This window comes from Saimiri boliviensis (assembly GCF_048565385.1).
Source record: "Saimiri boliviensis isolate mSaiBol1 chromosome 19 unlocalized genomic scaffold, mSaiBol1.pri SUPER_19_unloc_2, whole genome shotgun sequence".
NCBI lineage: Eukaryota > Metazoa > Chordata > Mammalia > Primates > Cebidae > Saimiri > Saimiri boliviensis.
In genome coordinates, this window is record NW_027412503.1 from 1386758 (window position 1) to 1406027 (window position 19270).

Here is a 19270-nt window from a genome sequence, read left to right on the forward strand (position 1 = left end):
AGCGTGTTAACACAAGATACAGAGAAAGAGAATTTGTGTGTGTGTGTGTGTGTGTGTGTGTGTGTTTATATGTGTACATGCTTTACATATGGTAACCACATCAATTTTTGTATTTGTAGCAATGCCTTGTAATTTTGATTCAGAAGCTCATAGCATTTTATTAAAATTATGTTTCATTTGATTGTCTCATCTGTTTATGGGAGCTGCTAACAGGGATTCTGTGTTTCATTTACCATATACTATTACAAAATGTGAGTTCATGATACTAAATTCATAAATATTGAACATAGCCAAAATTCAAATTATGGGGGTTTTAGTTATTTATATTTTTCCTTTGTCAACAGGGTACAACTGAATTAACAATATGGACCTCCTATTTCATTCTAAAACTAGTACTGATTTAGGCAAGTTACTTAACTCCTGATCTTTTTTTTATCTCAGCTACGAAATGGGGCTTCTGCCCTGCCCAACTTGGAGAATTGCTCTGAAGATTAAAAATCACATATTGTGTAAATATTCAATACAATAATTGGCTCATAGAAAATGATCAGCCAGTTGTAAATGCTAACTGTTAGTAAAACTAAATTACAAAATGAAAGTGCTAAATTAATGAATAACATAATTAATCCTTTCTTAATGGAATGATTGCTTCTCATTGGTTAATTAAGTTGTGACGGAATTGGTATGTTGAATTCAGTGACTCAGAGTTCATCTACTCAGGGCATGTTGACACACTTTCAGTTATGCTGAATCACTCTTATGGCAATAGCAACCCCATCACTCCTTTTGGAATGTGAGTTCTGTGAAAGTGTTTAAATCACAGCAGACAGCCAAATATTGTAGAAAGACTGAAATAAATGCTATGTTGCGTGTTCCTAACAGGTTTAGCTTTAAAAATAAGAATATTATTAGTTAACATTTGGTAAATACTTACAATTTGTCAGGCATCTTACTAAACATTAGTAGGTTATCTTATTTTAATATTGATATTACTTATGTGAGTAGATTACTAGGACACCTAGGTGAAGAAAGTCTTGTCAGTATTTGCATATCTGGGGTTATCAGTTATTTATTATTCTGGCATAAATAATAATCACTATCATTTTTCCCATTGGCATATGCAGCTGTTTCTGTGCTTTTAAAAGCCTCAGCACAATAGTATTTCGTAAGACTTAAAAATATGGTACCTATGTATGCTATCGTTCTTAATTTGCCTATAATAGGATGTTAAAATACACATTTAATGCTTGAAAAATAGTGACTTGAATTGTACAGGTCTACTTAAGCACATTATTTATTAAAAATAAATACAGTCAGCCCTTTCTATCTGTATATTTTGCATCAGCAAGTAAGGGTGGATAGAAAATACAGTATTATTCACTGTAATCCCAGGTACTTAGGAAATCGAGAAAGGAGGATTGCTTGAGCCCAGGAGTTTGAGGCTGTAGTGAGGTGTGAGCAAGCCTCTGCAATCCAGCCTGGTGAGAGATCTGTCTCTTAAGAAAACAGAATACAATACAGTATTGAAAGCAAGGAACCACATATGTGAATGGCCAACATTTTACTTTTAAAGATGGTGAGCTATAACTTGCCAAATTATTTTTTTGTTTTCAAACTTATATTTTTAAATATTAGTATTGCATACAGAAAATGATTTTGCTAAAAATATCACAAAGTAGAAAAGACACAAATCCAGTAAAAAGGCTCTAAAGTGAGTGACTTTATTTCTGTGGAACAAATCTCAACAGTTATTTTTCATTTAGCTTTGTTATGTTACAACTTTCATCACAGAATGATACTCAGGACGTGAGCCTGAATCTGAGAAGCTCAGATGTAGCTAATAAAAAACTAACAAAAAATATAAGGTAAGAGAATTATGAATGTGTTTCTAAAAACAACAAAAAAAATAAAGCAGAACTGATACATTCCATTTGGACTCTTAGACATGATTTTTGGAATTATTTTCTGTTTTATATTATTGCCTACTTCACTGTCTTAACAATGTGAAGATCAGGATGTCAAAGGGCATGAAGCATGTGGTGAGAGTTATATTATGCTAGTTAGCCCAAGGGGACTAGATGTGGCTTCAGATTCCACATACTCAGCTACATTTCCTCACTGAGGCACGGGAAGGTGATCTAGAACATCTTATCTGGCTCTGTGAATGCTGTACTTAAATTATTCTGAAAATCACTCAAAAAGATGAAATATTAAATAATTTTCACTACCATCTGGATTATTATACTGATATATCAATTTGATTTGTTGAGTGGTTTGTTCACCGTCAGCCTGTTAATTCCACAGAAGAGGGACAACTTTTTATATATGCATGTCTTTTCTGCAGGACTTGAGTATGCACAAATTTCGATATTTATCCAAGTCCTGGACCCAATCCCCATAGATGACTGATTAAAATCAGTTTTGTTCTGAAATTTTATTTTGTGTATGGAAATACATTTTCATGAAACTAAAACTATATTCGTTTTATTTTGCTTTCCAATATTTTTGAGAATGATTAATGATCACCTGATGTTTCTGTAATGAGCATTTATTGATCTTTAGGGTTACCAGATAGACTTTTTTATAGGTAGGAAAAGAAAAAATGACTCCCTCTTACAATATCAATTTTCCTCTTTTTTGTCCTGTGGAAAAATATCATAGTTGATTTCTTGCAAGCCATTAGAACATTTCAAAATATATGTAGTAAATGATAAATATAATATATTCTCATGCAACGTAATATAATTTTTGCATATGTTTATTTTCAGTATCTTTCTGTTTCTTATTTTAAAAGAATATATGTTTATTTTAGAAAATGTAAAGATCAAGAAAGCCACGGCAGAAATTAAACATCTCCTTAGTTCCATCAGAAAAATCATAAAAGGATTATATTCTTATGTGTATAATTCTGGCCCCTTTCCTATTTTAAATATATTTTTGTTTATGTATACACAAAACCCAGTAAATCTTTCTATATGTAATGTATATAATAAACATATATATGTATTTTTTCTATGTTTGGTATTTAGAGGTGCTTTTCCTCCTACATCTTGACTATCACAATTTTTTCTACCAAACATTGACCATCTCCAGGTTGATCTTATATGTATCGCAGAAGGGGTTAGGTCATTGGACAGCCAGAAATGACTCTGTCTTTCTGTCCAGGGATTATCAAAGAGTTGGGCTCAGGAATAAGAGGATGTTTTAGAAAGTTTGATTGGCTGGGCAATGGCAGCATATTTTTAACTTACCCATTGCCCCGCTTATTTTGTTGTTGTTCTTAAGCTACAGGTTCTCACACTGTCTCCCAAGCTGGAGGTCAGTGGTGGAATCTTAGCTCACTGCAGCCTCAAACACCTGTGCTCAATCAATCTTCCCACCTCAGGCTCCAAAATCACTAGGACTAGTCACGTGCCACAATGCTCAGCTAACATTTGTACTTTTATTTGTCCAGATAGGGTGTCCCTATGTTGCCCAAGATGGTCTCCAACTCCTGGCCTCAAGCAGTCCTCCCACCTCAGCCTCCCAAATTTATGAGATTAAAAGCATGAGCCACTGCTCTGGAGCTTATTTATTTACGTCAGTGTTTGTTCTTCTCTTCCCGGTCTATTGCATGAACTATCTTAGCTCCTACTGTAAAATATTCTTCTGCCGTGGTCATGTGAAACATTAAAAAATTGTTTCTGATGATTCTTCATGTTTTATGTCACATATTCTAACATGATAGTGTGACTTTTTAAAAAAGAACAAAAAAATAAAATTTTGGCTAATCACAAACAAGACTTTAATGATCACTGTTGTGCTATAACTTATCATAATGCATTAAAAAATCAGGACTTATTTGTAATGTGCCTTGAGACAGATACTTCAGTCACTTGATTTCTCAGACCTCAGTTTTCTTCTCTGTGAAATACTAATACAAACTGTGTGTAATTTATTTTGAAGAATTTGGAAAATTGTAACTAAATACTCTTATCAAGAATGATTGCTGTGTTTTCTATATTGTTACTGTTGTAGCACTGAACCACTTACCACTTTAAGTTTTTGCTCAAAGTGAAAATATAATTAATTAATATGTATTTCATAGACTATCATATTTTTTTTTTTTTTGAGACAATCTCTCTCTATAGGTCAGGCTGGAGTTCAGTGGCATAATCAGCTCACTGCAACCTCTGCCTGCCGGGTTCAAGCAATTCTCCCTCCTCCTGAGTAGCTGGGTCTACAGGCATGCGCCACCATGCCTGGCTAACTTTTTGTAATTTTAGTAGTCGGAGTTTCATCATGCTTTCCAGGCTAGTCTCGCACCCCTGACCTTGTGATCAGCCCACCTCTGGCTACCAAGCGGCTGGGATTACAGGCTTGTACTACCTTCCCTGGCCAGACTAGTCTTTAGAGATGATTGAATGTGGAAGTTCAGTTGACAAGTGACTTGTTCAAATTGTTAAATTAGAAATATTCAATGTTAAAATGGTAGCATGCTCTTGTGTTTCTCTTCTGTAACATTTAGGCAACTAATAAAGACCATACTGTTTTATCAACAGGCATGTCATCCATGCTCCAAGCAGCCACAGCAAGTATTCAAGGGAGTCATTTTCAGGAATTTCTGATGCTCTGCTTGATATTGAAACCAAAGTGGATCTTTGCAAAACTAAGGGAGAAGTGAAGAGAAAGACTGCTGTTGCAGCCTTCACAGTGCAGGCAGCTGCAGAGGCTTTGAAAGAAGCAGCCTGAGAGGGTTCTTTAGAGAATCCATAGAGATTTTTGTGGTATATCATTCAGAAAGACTTATGATGGGTATATTGGTGAAGATTAAAGGAGTATATTAGAAATAAAGCTAGACATTATATACAGTCATGTGAGTGTTCATATATTTATCTGTGTATATATTGTTCTTTTATTTCCTTGTTATGGACTAAAAATAAAAAAATAATAATTAGGCAAGGTTATTCTGAAATGGAAGAATCAAACTCAGTAAAACATCCAAGGGGAATGGGTAAATATGGTAAAACCCTCATCTGGCATTATCAGGGAATCAAGTCTAATCTGTTTATGTCACTTCACACATAGGAAAGCATCAGTGTGTCCTAGAGCGCACTGGGGAACATGCACAACTGCTCCAAGGTGGAGGCCTCACGCCCTGCCTGGCCCCCCAGGGCTCAGAGGATCACTAGCTCAGCACATGGTTGAGAAACTAATTAAATTACACTTTTAGTAAATGTAATCACTGTATAGCATAGGAAATAATTTTTTATTAAAAGTATTTTATATAAAACACTATCATATAACACACAAGGTAGAGAAAAATAGTAATGAAGTGAACATTTGTGAACCTACTAGCTATATTAAGAAAATAATATTTTCAATATCTTTGGGTCCCCTATGTATTCACGACAGTTGTGCTTTTTCACTTTCTTGAATTGTTATGTTTATTTCCTGTTATTCTTTATGATTTTATCATACATGGCTATATTATTTACATGTTTTATGTTTTTGTTTTATGTAGTTTACTATTTTTTATAAATGCAATCATGCCATGTATATTTTTATGGTACTTGATTTTTTCCCACAGGTTTTTAAGTGTTCAGCTAGATAGATAGCATTTATTCAAATGAAAATAAGATTCATGGACCATCAAGACACAGAAAATACATAATAATGTGAATAAGGAAAGTTAATATAAAGAATGATTAATTATGATAGAATTTGAGCAATGAAATATTGTCTAGTAAAGTGTAAGGAGAAGTCTAAATCATATGTGATGAGCACATATAAGGAATTGCCATTGTTTCCAGGGTGAAGTTTGAGAAGCCAATGAAGAGTCCCCCCACATCTTGCCCTCACTGAATGTTGAAAGTTGCTGTGGTGCTGCACATGAAAAACTTTTGGTCAGTTCGAAAAGTATCACTTGCTCAGAGGGAAGAACCTGGTACCTGGTACCCAGAAGTGCCCGGATGTGGCTGGGCGGTGTCCGAAGGCTGCGAGCAGGTGCTCACAGGCAGAAAGCTCATGCAGCGCCTGCCAAGCCCAGATGATGTGGACATGGCCCTGGAGATGTACAAGCTGTCTCTGGAGACTGAACGACTTGAGAAAGAGAGAGACAAATCGGTGAACACCCATCAGAAATTTTCTGAAAAAGAGGAAGCAAAGGACTTATTTTTTCCTTTAAGTCAATACACAGAATCTTCATTCATCAACTCTACTCTTCGTTAAGCACAATCACTCTAAAAAGTGTCTGGGCTAGAACTTTATTACTGCGAGAGAAAATGTGTAGTTATTGGTAATCCAGCCTTTTGTGGCTCATACGTCTACTTTCCTGGACTTGAAGTACTGGGGGTGGGTGGCACAGAGTAGGCCGAGGCGTCGCCACAGCCCGGACGGTGCTTCTGCCACTGCTGCTCCGTGGAGATCGTCCCACGCCTGCCGGATTATATCTGCCCAAGACGCGAGTCTGGTTTCATCGAGGAGCTTCCAGAAGAGACCAGGGGCACAGAGGATGGTTCTGCCCCCTCCGCAGCCCTCACGGACTGGAACCGCTGGAACCGGCTGCCTTTGGAGAACGTGGACCAGGACCTCAGGACCGCAGGGCCGCAGACAGTTCGCTCTCGGCATCGTTGACGGCGGCGTCGAGACCCCCACGCTCCCTCCGGGGGCGCAGGCTGACGACGGCAGGGACCCCGAGCGCCGGGGGGAGCGAGAGCCCGAGTCCCGGCACCCGCCCCCGGGGCCCCGCGCCGCCTCCCCCCGCGGCGGGCCACCGGCCGACACGAAGGCGCCCCCACGCTGGAGGGGGTCGCTCGGCGCCGACGGACATCGCGCCCGCCGCCGTCCCCGGCCCGGGTCCCTGGGGAGCTCCGCCCTCCGACCCCGCGGCCCGCGGCCCGGACGCCGTCCTCACGCGGCCGCTCAATCCATCTGAGAACGCGGCCCCCACCGGCGGACGGAGAAGACCCAGGCCCTGCCCGCCGCCCCGGCCCCGAGGGGCACCGGGCTCCGGGCGGGAGCGCCCGTGTGCGAGGACGACCGTGCGCCGGGCCGACGCGGGCGGCGGCTGCCCTGCACCCCCGGGTCCGCGAGGCCGCGGGGTGCCCTGGCGGGAGCAGGGGGTGCCCGCCCGCGCGCCCGCCCGGACCTGCCCCTTCTCCCGCCCTCGCCGCTGTCCCCGCCAAGCACGGCGGCTGCCCCGGCTGCCGGAAAAGCCTCACGGGACAGAACTCGGCCACGAACGCCCCGGGCCTGGCGGGGCTGAGCGTCTCCGCGTCCTCCTCCGCCTCCAGCTCGCCCGGCAACGAGAACGCCGCAAGGAGCTCCTGAGCCCGCGTCTGCCGGCGCCCACCCCGGTCCGCACCCACCCCCGCCCGGGGGACCCGAGGCTCCGGGGAAAGTGCGGGGCCTCTGCCCCCCACCCCCGGCCGGCGCCACGTGGCCCTCGCAGACCGTGTGCCCCGGCGGCGCCGCTCCTGGCTGGTCGGCACCGCGGGCCCGGCCTGTACCGGGGCGAGACCCGAGCCCGGCCCACGGGCCCCCTGGCTTGGGAAGGCCTGCGCCATACGGCCCCTGCCGGGGCACCGCGGCCTCCCTGGCCTCGCTGTCTGACCGCACCTTCTAAGCGTTCAGTGGCGGAAAGGTTTTCATAATTTTAAATTATTACTGCTTTGAAATAAATGGACGTTTTCGCTCACATGCTGGCCATGCGTGAGCTGTGGCAAGATGGGGCCCAGCTGCTCCGCCAGTGCTGCGAGCACCGCCAGGACAGGCCGTGTGGGCCCCCCAGCCTCCGCCTCGGCTGCCTCCACAACCCAGAGTTTGGGGGCTCGGGACCATCAGGATGACCAGCAAAATTCAGGAACAAAACTGCTACAGCAGACTTTTTTAAAGGAAAAAAATATGTGTATCTTGAAAGTCATTTAAAATACACCGCTTACAAAGGAAAAAAAAAAAAAAAAAAAAAAAAAAAAACTTGGTTTCAATCCACACTTCAGGACTCCCTGGAAACTTGCCTTCTGGGCCACTTGTAAAGACGTTTAGGTAGAAATGTCATCTCTGAGGTGCTCCACTGCAAATTTGAAAAAAGGCCAGTATCAGAAGAAGCTCTTGGCTGCTGAGGTCTCCTGGTCACCATGAACTTGAAGAAGTGAGTGCTATAGCAGCAGCCTTAACTACAGAATCTGGGAACTGGTGTACCCCTGCATACCATCTGGGCCAGATACCGGAGATGTCATTTCCAAAGCAGATTGGAAGCACGTTTTTGGAATTCTCTCCAATGTCTTCTACTCAAAAAGACTGACATCTTAACACTTGACTATATATATATATATATATATATATATATATATATATATATATATTTAAAAGGTCTAGATCTATTTATGTAAAAAATCAAGAGCGAGTGGATAACCCAAGTTTGGATAACTGGTGCATAATAAATTTATTCATTTTTTGCTGTTGTACATTGGATTTATTTTTGTATTTTGGTTTTGTGAGCATGTCTGCTCATGCAAATAATCAAGAGATTCTCTTTCCTGACAGCATCTTCCGATAGGTGGAATATCTGCGTTATAAAATTTGTGGATTGTCAATTCTACTGAGCAATGCCACTTACTGTTTTAAAGTGATTTCATTTATATTTCTACTAACAGGGTAATCATATTACATAAAAATAATAGAAGTATGGTTGATTGTGGCAAGTTAAAGAAATATAAATAACTCACTCTTATTAAAATCCAAGGGGCGCAGTGGCTCACGCCTGTAATCCCAGCACTTTGGGAGGCCGAGGTGGGTAGATCATGAGGTCAAGAGATTGAGACCATCGTGGTCAACATGATGAAACCCCGTCTCTACTAAAAATACAAAAAATTAGCTGGGCATGGTGGCGCGTGCCTGTAATCCCAGCTACTCAGGAGGCTGAGGCAGGAGAATTGCCTGAACCCAGGAAGCGGAGGTTGCAGTGAGCCAAGATCGCGCCATTGCACTCCAGCCTGGGTAAGGAGCGAAACTCTGCCTCAAAAAATAAATAAATAAAATAAAATCCAAGGGATTTGAGGGAAGAACAATTTATACATTGAGCATCAAATACTTCAAATAAGTTTTGGAAGACATCCAGAGGAGTGTAACTACTTTCTTGTAGTTTATCAAAATCCCGTAATAAGGTTAAGCAGGTAGGAATATAGGCACATTTGTATTTCAGAAAGCATTCGGACCTAGATGAAATAGAAGGGCTTCAACCCAGCAAGAGAACAGAACAAGTGTGTGTGTGTGTGTGTGTGTGTGTGTGTGTGTGTGTGAAAAACAGTCTGACTCTGTCGCCCAGACTAGAGTCAGTGGCACAACCCCAGCTCAGTGCAACCTCTGTCATCTGGGCTCAGGCAATCATCCAATTTAAGACTCCCACGTAGGTGAGATTACAGGCGTGCACCATCATGCCTGTCTAATTTGTGTGTGTGTGTGTGTGTGTGTGTGTGTGTGTGTGTTTTGTGGAGATGGAGTTTCACCAGGTTGCCCAGGCTGGTCTTGAACTTCTCGGCTTGACTAGTCTATCTATCCAGGCCTCCCAAAGTGCTGGAATTATAGGCATGAGCCACTCTTCCAGGTCCTAAAATCTTTTCTCATGGCAACTGCTGTCATGTAAACTTTACCCTCAGAAAAGATAAGACTACCCTCATCTGTTGGATTTCAGTTTAGGTGTTACTTCTCTTAGGAAGACTTTCAGGATGACTGTCCCTTCCTTTGTATCACCTACTAGACCATGAGCTCCTTAAGGATTGAGTTTTCATTTTTTAAAAAAATTAATTTTCGGGACTCATGTGCAGAACATGTAGGTTTGTTACTATTTTGGCTCCAATCCCTACCAATATGGAGAGTCCATAGTAGACACTCATTTTGTGAGTAACCAGAGAAGTGCACACACGAGATCCTCTGAGACATTCTGGGCTTTGAACAGACGAGCTACACTGCATTGTAGGAATTGCACAATGCCTTTGTTATGGGGTTTGGCTGAGCATGCCAACAGACTTTTTGTGATGTCATTGATAGAGAGTTGGACAGTGTTATAGATATGGGACAAGGTGAATATTATTATTCTATAAAATGCACCAAAACCTGCACAATACTTGAAAGCTGTGTAAACTTCCAATCAATTCTGCCAGCATGCAAGAAGCATTTCCCGCAAAATATTGTATGCAGTTCTGAGGCTTAGGAACATACTTTGGCAACATATTTAATATCACTGAGAGAAAAACAGTTTTCAGAGACAGATTGCCTGTGTTCAAACCCTACTTAATTTGAATATAACTATTCAAATTATTGAAGTTTCCTGTTCTTACATTTATTAATCTTTAAATGAGTATGAAATATTATTTATCTCATGGGGTTGCTGTAAGAATTAACTAAGCTAGTACTTAGAACAGCTTGTAGCATATAATTTGTAATTAATAAATGTCTGATATTTTCATTTGAATGACAGTATATTTTAGTTAGGGAATGAAATACTGCTTTTTCTCTCTTACCTATTCTGCGTGATGACACAGTTGTAGTATAATAGATGGTAACTTTTTCAGCCTCTAGCACTAAAGTTTGCAATTATTGCTCATTCTTTTTTATGCATCTCATAAGTGCTCATTGTTTATTTCTGTCTAATTCAGGGCATTCTACACAACACAGCATTGAATTTTTCCTGAAAAGTGAGAGTAGTAGAAAGCCTTTCTTCTCTACACTTAGGTAGATAATATACAACATTTTAAGAAGTGTTTGAAGCAGTTTTCAAAAAACAACATTTATGGAAGACTCTGCATATATGTATCTATGATTACCTTTTCTAACTTTTTTGGATCTATCTTTTGAAGCATAATGCTGATCAAATGACACCTCAGAAAACATACTAATTTGCAATGCCATGGATTGATTAAAAAGACAGCCACTGCATCTTTTACTAGGACATGCTTTTATAAGGTTTATAATTGTTTTAATGTCTGTTAATATGTAAATGGTGACTTTTATTTAGATTTTTACTTTTTCAGTTTCTAGCAAGGTTTGTTAATTTTTAGTTTATAGAAATGACCGAAATCCGCAAACTTTAGATAATCTGTTAATACAAGTATGTGTAAACATTGGTGATTTATTAAATCATGGTAAACAACAACAAAATCTGCTAGTATGGCGACTGTGTTAAAAATATCTTTTATACACTATTAAAGATAATTATGCATGTAATTATTCTGTAAATAGCATCTGGGTGCCTTGGCTAAGGCCTGAAATTCCAGCACTTTGGGAGTTGGAGGCAGATAGATCACCTGAGATCAGCAGTTTGAGACCAGCTTGGCCAACATGGTGAAACCCCCATCTCTACTAAAATTACAAAACTTAGCCAGGAATGGTGGCAGACACCTGTAACCCCAGCCGCTTGGGAGGCTGAGGCAGGAGAATTGCTTGAATCTGGGAGGCAGAAGTTACAGTGAGCTGAGATCATGCCATTGCACTCCAGCCTGGGTGACAGAGGGAGACTCCGTCTCAAAAAAAGGTAACAATAATGATTATTATTCTGTAAATAACTATTATATAATTTTAAAAATATGAATACATACATTGCTTTAGATATTTGTGTACATATATGTAAAGTATCTGTAGTGAAATTATTCAAAAAGGTGTATGAATTGAAAAAAGATTTTATTTTTATATAAAACAATCATTATGAAATGGTCATAAAATAGTAAAAATAAGAAAAAAAGCTTAATACAACTAATTCCACTAAGCATTATATATACAATTATATGAAACACAATTGAGTTCCTCCAACACTTTTTTAAACAAGGGAGTTACACAGTACAGATGTGTTGTAATCCCAGTTAATGTTTTATCTTTGGACATATTCTGTTAAATAATGGCTAGGCACTTAAGCAATTATAATTTTAAAACTCACAGTAAGAAATAAAATTTTAAAAGTTAGCATGTGGCTGGGCACGGTGGCTCATGCCTGTAATCCCAGCACTTTGGGAGGCTGAGGTGGGAGGGTCAACTGAGGTCAGGAGTTCCAGACCAACCTGACCAACATGGTTAAATACTTTCTCTCCTAAAAATACATAAATTAGCTGGGTGTAATGATGGGCACCTGTAATCTCAGCTACTTGGTAGGCTGAGGCAGCAGAAGAATTACTTGAACCAGGTAGGGGGAGGTTGCAGTGAGCCCAGATTCAACCATTGCACTCCAACCAGAGCAACAGAATGAGACACTGTCTCAAAAATAAATAAAAGTTAGCATGTGCAAAATAAAAACATATTTAATGAGATAATTGTTTTACATAAAATATTTCTTTGAACAAGTTGTGTAAAGTCAACTTTCTTGCATCCCAAACTTGTCTGTTGAGCTTTGCGCCCCCAAGTGTGGTTTTCTGTACTATATAAATCTAATCAACCAATTTACCCCTTCCTGTGCAATCTAATCAGTTTCAGGAAGTGGGTGTGGTCTTGTGTGGGCCCTTACACACTAAAAGGATGCCCATCCACAGACCTCTCCTTCAGTGAGGACCCACTGGATTTCTGGCTTTTGGGCTTTGGAGCACTAGGAGTTACTTCTAATCTGGTTATCGACAGAGCTTCTAGAAAGAGACCATTTATAGTAGTCTTGTGAGTATCAAATTTACAGTAAACCCATCATGCTTACTTTTTCTCTTAAAAATACTTTAAATTTACCTGACAGCATGCTTGGGTCTTTTCTAAGCAAACAAGTAGCTGTCCTAGTGATTTTACATCGAATCAAGATAAAGTGTCTTTTATTTGTAACAGCATTTTTGTACCCTTGCTATTTGATTTTTTTTTCTGTATTGTTGGATTTTTTAGGTATGAAAAGATATCTTTCCAGGGTTTCATGCAGTGATAGAACCCATCAAATACCTAAAATGTTCACTGAAATGTGGGAATGTAGTAATGGTTATTATGTTCACCACAGTAAAATTTTAAAATGTTGAATTGCTTTGAAAATTCTTGTTGGAAAAGTCCTATTTGCTGTCTCTTCACAATTTTCAGTTTGCAGACTACACTTGAAAGCTGTTAAAAATAGATCTAACTGGCCTAGTGTGCTGGCTCATGCTTGTAGTCCTAGCACTTTGGGAGGCCGAGGCTGGGAGATCTCTTGAGGTCAGGAGTTAGAAACTAGCCTGGCCAAAATGGTGGAAAACCGTCTCTGCTGAAAACATGAAAAAATTATCCTGGCATGGTGGTGGGTGCCTGTAATACCAGCTGATTGGGAGGCTTAGGCAGGAGAATTGCTTAAATCTGAAAGCTGGAGGTTGCAGTAAGGTTGCAACAAAAAAGGAGGGAAGGAAGGAAGGAAGGAAGAAGAACTGGGGGCTACACTTCCATTAACTGCATTTCTGAATTTTCTACTTGAGCACAGAAAACCTAAAGCATGTCTTCACTTTTTTGTTATTTTAGAAGATAATTTATTAGTTCTTTATGAATTCTTGCTATTATAGTTTAAATACTATTTCAGAATGTGAAAGTGTTCTCTCTGATCATCTGAATTGACTATGGAAAAGTTTCTAAATTAAGACATTATTTACATTCAATTTATTGAAAGGAAGAGTTTTGATGTTAAAGCTAAAAGGACTAATTCAATGAATGATAATTTTGGGAGTTGACAGTTGAAGTCCACTTTGATTGATTAATCAATCTTAGATAAAACCTATTCATAGTTGTCTAAGAAAACTTCACAGGTGAGTTTGGAGGCAGGGAGTATAGAATAATAGCGTAGATACTAAGTGTCTTTCGTATATTATCATCATGAAATCTTTGAGAGAGATAGAATGACAGAGACAGGAAGAGATTCAGAATGTGCTTCTTCATTAATCAGCTTATATAAGTGACTCAGAACGCATCCCCACATTGACCCTCTTTCCAGGATTTAAGCTTGTCTAAGTAATTGGGAATGATTGAGAGCACTGCTTGTTTAACAATAATACCGTGAGGACTCTCGTCTCATTTTCCCATTTGAATCACAATTGAATCTTCATATCCATGGGTTTCATACCCATGGATTCAACTAATCTCAGATAAAAAATATTTGCAGGAAGAAAAAGCAGCTGTACATGCATTTTTTTGAGACAGTCTTGCTCTGTCACCCATGCTGGAGTGCGGTGGCCAGATCTTGGCTCACTGCAACCTCTGCTTCCTGGGTTCAAGCGATTCTCCTGCCTCCGCCTCCAGAGTAGCTGGGACTACAGACATGTGTCAACATGCCCAGTTAATTTTGTTGTATTTTTAGTGGAGACTAGGTTTCACCGTGTTAGCTAGGATGGTCTCAGTCTACTGACCTCATGGTCTGCCAACCTCAGCCTCCCAAAGTTCTGGGATTAGAAGCTTGAGCAACTGCACCCAGCCAAACATGTACATATTTTTAACAATCTTCTTGCTGTTCCTAAACAATCTTCTAAAAAAGGGTAGCTGAACAAATTAACAAGTAAGAGCCAACTATAGGCTTCCTACAAGAAACGCACTTCACCTATAAAGACACATCGAGATTGAAAATAAAGGGATTGGAAAAGCTATTCCATGCAAATGGAAACCAAGAAAGAGCAGGAGGAGCTACACTTATAGGAGACAAAGTAGATTTCAAGACAAAAACTGTAAAAAGAGGCAATAAAGTTTATTATATAATCATCAATTCTTTAAGAGAATATAACTATTATAAATATATATGTACCCAGCATTGGAGCACTCAGATATATAAAGCAAACATTATTAGAGAGACAAACCCCAATAAAATCATAGCTGGAACTTTAGCACCCACTTTCAGCACTGAACAGATTATCTAAATAAAAAATCAACACAGAAGCATCAGACTTAGTCTATACCATAGACTAAATGAACCTAATACATATTTACAGAATATTTTGCCCAACAGCTTCAGAATACACATCTTTCTCCCCAACACATACAACAGTCTCAAAGATTGACCGTATGGTAGGACACAAAACATTTTTTTAAAACATGAAATTACATTAAATATGTTTTTCTATGGGATATGACAAAAGCAGTATGAAGGGGGAAGTTTATTTGTAATAAACACCTACATAAAAAAGTAAAAAAACTTCCAATAAACAACCTAATGTTGCATCTTAGAGAAATAGCAAAGCAAAAGCAAAACAAACCCAAAATTTGTAGAAGAAAAGCAACAAAGACCAGAGCAGAGGCCACACGTGGTGGCTGATGCTGGTAATCTCAGCACTTTGGGAGGCCGAGGCAGGCAGGTCACCTGAGGTCAGAAGTTTGAGACCAGCCTGCCCAATATGGCAAAACCCAGTATCTACTATAAATACAAAAACTAGCTGGGCATGGCGGCTGGAGCCTGTAATCCCAGCAACTTGGGAGGCTGAGGGAGGAGAATTGCTTGAACCCAGGAGGCAGAGGTTACAGTGGGCTGAGATTGTGCCATTGCACTCCAAGTTGGGTGACAGAGCAAGACTTCATCTGAAAAAAAAAAAAAATTAAAACAGAAAAAAATGAAATTGAGACCAAAAAAATACAAAAGACCAATAAAATTTCCATAGTACCTAGTGCAATCTACAAGGCCAATGCAATCCTTATCAAACTACCAATGGTGTTCTTTACAGAAACAGAAAAAATAATTCTAAAATGTATATGAAGCAACAAAAGACCCAGAATAGCCAAAGAAATCATGAGCAAAAAGAACAAAGTTGGAGGCATCACACTGCCTGACTTCAAGTTATACAACAAAGCCATAATAACCAAAACAGCATGGTACTGGCATAAAAACAGACACATAGACTGATGGAGCAGACTAGAAAACCAAAAAATAAATCTGCATAATTACAGTGAACTCATTATTGACAAAGGTGCAAGAACATACATTGGAGAAAGGATCATGTCTTACATAAATGGTCCTGGGAAAATGGAGTATCCATAGGCAAAAAATGAAACTATTATAGATAGTTTCTCACCAAATAAAAAACCACATAAAAATGGATTAAAGACTAAAATCTAATACCTGACACTATAAAATTACCAGAAGAAAATGCTGGGGAAATGCTCTACGACATTGGTCTGCATAAAGATTCTTTGTGTAAGATCTCAAAAGCATAGGTAATCAAATTAAAGCAGGCAAATAGCATTACATAAAGTGAAAAGGCTTCTGCGCAGCAAAAGAAACAACCAAGTGAAGAAACAACCCATAGAATGGGAAAAAATACTTGCAAACTGCACATCTGACAAGTACTAATAACCAGAATATATAAGGTGCTCAAACAATCCAGTAGTAAGAAAACCACAATCCAATTTAAAATGGGCAAAAGATCTAAAGAGACATGTTCCAAAAGATGACATACAAGTGGCGAACGGGTATGTGAAAATATCCTCAGTGTCACTAATTATGTATGTTTTTAAAAAGGCAAAACTACAATGAGATAGCATCTCACTCTAGTTAAAATGGATTTTACCCAAACGCTAGGGAATAGTGAATGCTATCGAGGGTGTGCAGAGAAGGAAAGCCTTGTACACTGTTGGTGGGAATATAATTAGTGCAACCACTATGGAGAACAGTTTGGAGCTTCCTCAACAATGTAAAAACAGTGGGATCCAGCAATCCCACGGCTGGGTATATACCCCAAGTAAAGGAAATCGGTACATTGAAGACATCTGTACTCCCATGTTCACTGCAGCACTATTCACAGTAACCCAGATTAAGGATTGACCTGTGTCCATCATTGGTTGGATGGATAAAGAAAGTCTGGTACATACATGTCCGACCAGCAGGAGCTGGTCAGTAGAACCGAGGATGCCAGGAAGAAAGCTGGCATGGCCTGCAGCACATCCAGCAAGGAAATGCAGAGCCATGTGTCCCCGAAGGCCAAAACCCGGGACCGATACTGTTCTCTCGTGATGAGGCTCATCATGTATTTTCCAGACATTCCTGACAAGAAACCTCAAGTTTCCGTCAGTGATCCTAGGAACGCTCTCCAGAGCCTGCCACGCTGGCCGGCTGCAGGAGCCACGGGAATTGGCCTCCCCGGACGGGACAGCCGGTGGGCGGCCTTGGCGCTGTTGGGCAGCCGATGCTCCTCTCGGGCAGCTGCCCGGGGAACCTCGGGGAGGCCCCTTGGCATGACTGTGGTGCCTAAGGCAGGTCTTCAGACCCGGCTGCCACTCCATGGGTGGCACAGCAGCAGCAACGTTGCGTCCAGCAGGCGGCGCTACAGCCGCAGCGGTTCCAGGCTCAGCAGAGTGATGCGCAGCAGCAGCAGTTCCAGGCAGCGGTGCAGGTGCTGCGACAGCAGCAGCGTCCAATTACAGTGAATCGTCAAAACCAGCAACAGACACAGCAGCAGTCTCATGCTGCTGCAGGAGCACAGGGCACAGCTGCGGCTACAGCAGCAACAGGAGCAGCAGCAGCAGCAGCAGCAGCAGCAGCAGGCTTTGCGGGCCCAGTGTCAATACAGAGCCACCAATGCAGTAGCTGCAGCCTGCCGCCTCCCAGGTCCCGCCCCAGCAGCCGCAGCAGATACGTCACCCACAGCACCACTGACCGCTGCCAGAGTCCCGGCAGCCTCCAGTTGCTCGGAGCGCACCACCGCAGCTCCCGCCACAGTCACAGTCACAGACGGAGCCTTTGGTGTGGCAGGTGCAAGCCTTCCCCCAACAGATGCTGTATGCCCAACATGCCTTCTGGACGCTCTGACAGACCGCTCTCAGCGGTGTCCCCTGGAGACCCTGTGCCTGAGAGCGCCCTGGAGAAACGCAAGCATGAGCTGGAGGTACCCACGCCCCCACTGCCCCCGGTGCCGCGGACCACACAGCAGCACCTGCCTGGCCGCTCCTGGACGCCGCCCTGGCCTGCATCTGCCCTCCGTCCTGAACGGTTCCCTGCCCCACGCCTTGGAGCTGCTCAGCACCAATACCCTTCCAAAGGAGGCAAATCAGATACGCATCTATTTCAGCGAGCAGACGAGTGACTTTAAATAGAATGGGAGGCAGGTTTGCCCTAAGCAATCCCCAGCTAAAGTTTAACTGAGTGATTTGGGGGGCTCAAGAAATTTTCCTTTCACGGGCACAAAGGGAACTCAGGGTCTCCTGAGAGCATCTTCTGTGTGAGCTCGCCGCACCTCCACTCTTTCTACAGGAGAACGCTCAGGACACGAGAGAAACTCTTCATACACAGTTCTCGATTCTCTGATCGCAGTTTTGGGTTCAGGCTCCCTGCTTTCCGCATCTGGACGCCGCAGGCGGAAGCCAGGTTCCGGATCCGCTGCCCGGCTGCCTCTGGAGGGAGCGTGGGCCTAGAGGCTGCTGGCTCCACGCTCCCAACTGAATCTTAGCCAGGAGGAGCTTCTGCCCAGCACTGAGGGCACCCGGAGGCATCGGAGATCCTGTCCCCCGTACCCCCGCCGGCTCTCAGTCGATGGCAGCACCCACGACTCCCTGCGCTCTGCGCCACTGTGGACTGTGCAGCCCTTGCAGGAGCGCGGCACCTCCCTGTGCTGCCCACACTCGGGACCCCGAGCAGTTCTCTGGCGACGGGAGTTTCCCTATGGTTTATTATTTATTTATTTATTTATTTATTTATTTATTTATTTAAGACAAAGTTTGGCTTTGTTGTCCAGGTTGGGGGTGCAGTGGCCCGATCTTGGCTCACTGCAACCGCCTCCCAAACTCAAGCGAGTTCAAGCAATTGTCATGCCTCAGCCTCCTGGGTAGCTGGGATTGCAGACCCGACCACCAGCCCAACTGATTTTTTATATTTTAGTAGGGACGGGGTTTCACCATCTTGCCCAGGCTGTGCTCAGGCAATCCGCCCGTCTCAGCCTCCCAAAGTGCCTATACTAGATCAGTGTATATTCTACCATATTAGCATAGTTTTAGTGTAGAAATCATCCAGCAATGCTAGTTTTCCTTACTTGATGCCCACCTGTTAAATATTAGTCCACGTAATCTTCATGAAAGGATTTTGAGGAACAATTTTTTAAAGTACATTCTGTCTGGTCAGTCGTAACTCGATTCAAAACCCCATTCTGCCTTCTCCTCGCTGTGTGACCCTGGGCATACTGATGAACTCCTAATCAGGCCACAGTTTCCACACATGTAAAATTGTCATAGCTACCTTCCTAGATTTTTTTTAAAGGAAAACAAAAGTAATATTATAGATAAATAAATGTAAACTATTTAGGAGAAACCTTAGTTCAAATTACGAAGCATTTAATGTGTTACACTTTCCTCAAAGCTTCATGTTGTTCATATTACCCTGCCCTGTGAAAGTTACCTGATGAAGTCT